Consider the following 1,743-nt stretch of genomic DNA (forward strand, 5'->3'; position numbering starts at 1 on the left):
ATAACCAGGAGTCTAGCACCAGGAGTCTAGAACCAGGAGTCTAGCACCAGGAGTCTAGCACCAGGAGCCTAGCACCAGGAATCTAGAACCAGGAGTCTAGAACCAGGAGTCTAACACCATGAGTCTAGAACCAGGAGTCTAGTACCAGGAGTCTAGAACCAGGAGTCTAGTACCAGGAGTCTAGCACCAGGAGTCTAGAACCAGGAGTCTAGAACCAGGAGTCTAGCACCAGTAGTCTAGAACTAGGAATCTAGTACCAGGAGTCTAGCACCAGGAGTCTAGAACCAGGAGTCTAGAACTAGGAGTCTAGAACTAGGAGTCTAGAACCAGGAGTCTAGCACCAGGAGTCTAGAACGAGGAACCAGGAGTCTAGCACCAGGAGTCTAGCACTAGGAGTCTAGCACCAGGAGTCTAGCACCAGGAGTCTAGAACCAGGAGTCTAGAACCAGGATTCTCCCTCCCACCCATCTGGACCTCCTTACCCTAACCCCTATATGACCTTTGACCCCATCACAGCCCCCCTGCTTCCACTCCCACTGCTATGTATATCGTATAATGAAACATGTGATTATAACTTAAAACCAGTGATTACAGTATGTTTTATAAAGACCTTTATTATTAATAATATCTCTCATGATGTTTATGATGATCTGACGCTGAGCTTCAGGTCAGAAACTTTACAAATATTAAATATTTCACATTTTAAAAATATTAAATTGTCCAAAAAAACCTGTCAAACAGCGTTTCTACGGCAACGCAGCAGTGTCTCCAATGTAACGTAGCAGTGTCTCCACGGTAACGCAGCATTGTCTCCACGGTAACGCAGCCGTGTCTCCACAGCAACGTAGCGGCGTCTCCACGGCAACGCAGCAGTGTCTCCATGTTAACGTAGCGTTGTCTCCACGGCAACGCAGCAGTGTCTCCATGGTAACGTAGCGGCGTCTCCATGGTAACATAGCGACGTCTCCATGGTAACGCAGCGTTGTCTCCATGGTAATTTAGCGTTAGCAGCGTGCTAGCAGCTTTGTGTGCTGAGAGGAAGTGATGTCACACCTCCAGGCCCTGTTGTGTCAGGAAGTCTTCGAGCGCGCTCAGTCGCTGAACCAGCTTCACGTCAGACTCCGCCTCCTCGTCTCCGCCGTTACCATGACGACGAGCTGCCAGCCGCTTCCTGGGCACCAAGGCAACAGGAAGTCCCGCCCCTAAAACACAGCCCAGTTTATTTCGGGAACTTTTACACACATTTCTATCTGCAGTGTTTTTCTATACAGAAATGTTCAGAAACATGTAAGAGAACCACATTTCCCAGAGTACCTTGCTGCCTCTTCCTCTTCCGGGGCTGAGTGTAATCAGGAAAGAGGAGAAGCCTGCGCCTCCTCTGCTGGCCAATCAGCAGCAGCGCTCCGTCCTTCTCCCGCGGCTCCTCGAAGATCGTCTCCAGACTCCTGCAGGGCCACACAGATGCATGCTGGGACGTAGTTTGTGTCTCTGGTGTTAAGGTGGGTGTTTGTAGTTCTTACCTGTTGGTTGAGGGGGATTTGTAGTTCTTGTTGGTGTAGATCTCCTCCAGACTGAACTCTTTCTTCTTCAACCTGAAGAAATTAAATGTTGTTATTAATGAACTCAGTTTATATTTACCCAGTCCCCTTACCTGAGGAAACTGTGTCCCCCCTCTCACCTGTCCCCCCTCACCTGTCCCCTCTCTCACCTGTCCCCCCTCGCCTGTCCCCTCTCTCACCTGTC

General features: G+C 49.8%; 1 long non-coding RNA gene across 1 annotated transcript; it reads right to left on the bottom strand.

The window, feature by feature from the left end:
• Positions 1-607: 607 nt before the first annotated feature.
• Positions 608-1,599, bottom strand: LOC104959478 (uncharacterized). Its single transcript, XR_799869.1, has 3 exons — positions 1,521-1,599; positions 1,315-1,445; positions 608-1,202 (listed from the first exon to the last, which is right to left on the bottom strand). It is a non-coding gene; the product is annotated as an uncharacterized lncRNA (long non-coding RNA).
• Positions 1,600-1,743: the final 144 nt, after the last annotated feature.

Source organism: Notothenia coriiceps, unplaced genomic scaffold (genome assembly GCF_000735185.1).
Source record: "Notothenia coriiceps isolate Sejong01 unplaced genomic scaffold, NC01 NC01_scaffold00001154, whole genome shotgun sequence".
Taxonomy (NCBI): Eukaryota; Metazoa; Chordata; class Actinopteri; order Perciformes; family Nototheniidae; genus Notothenia; species Notothenia coriiceps.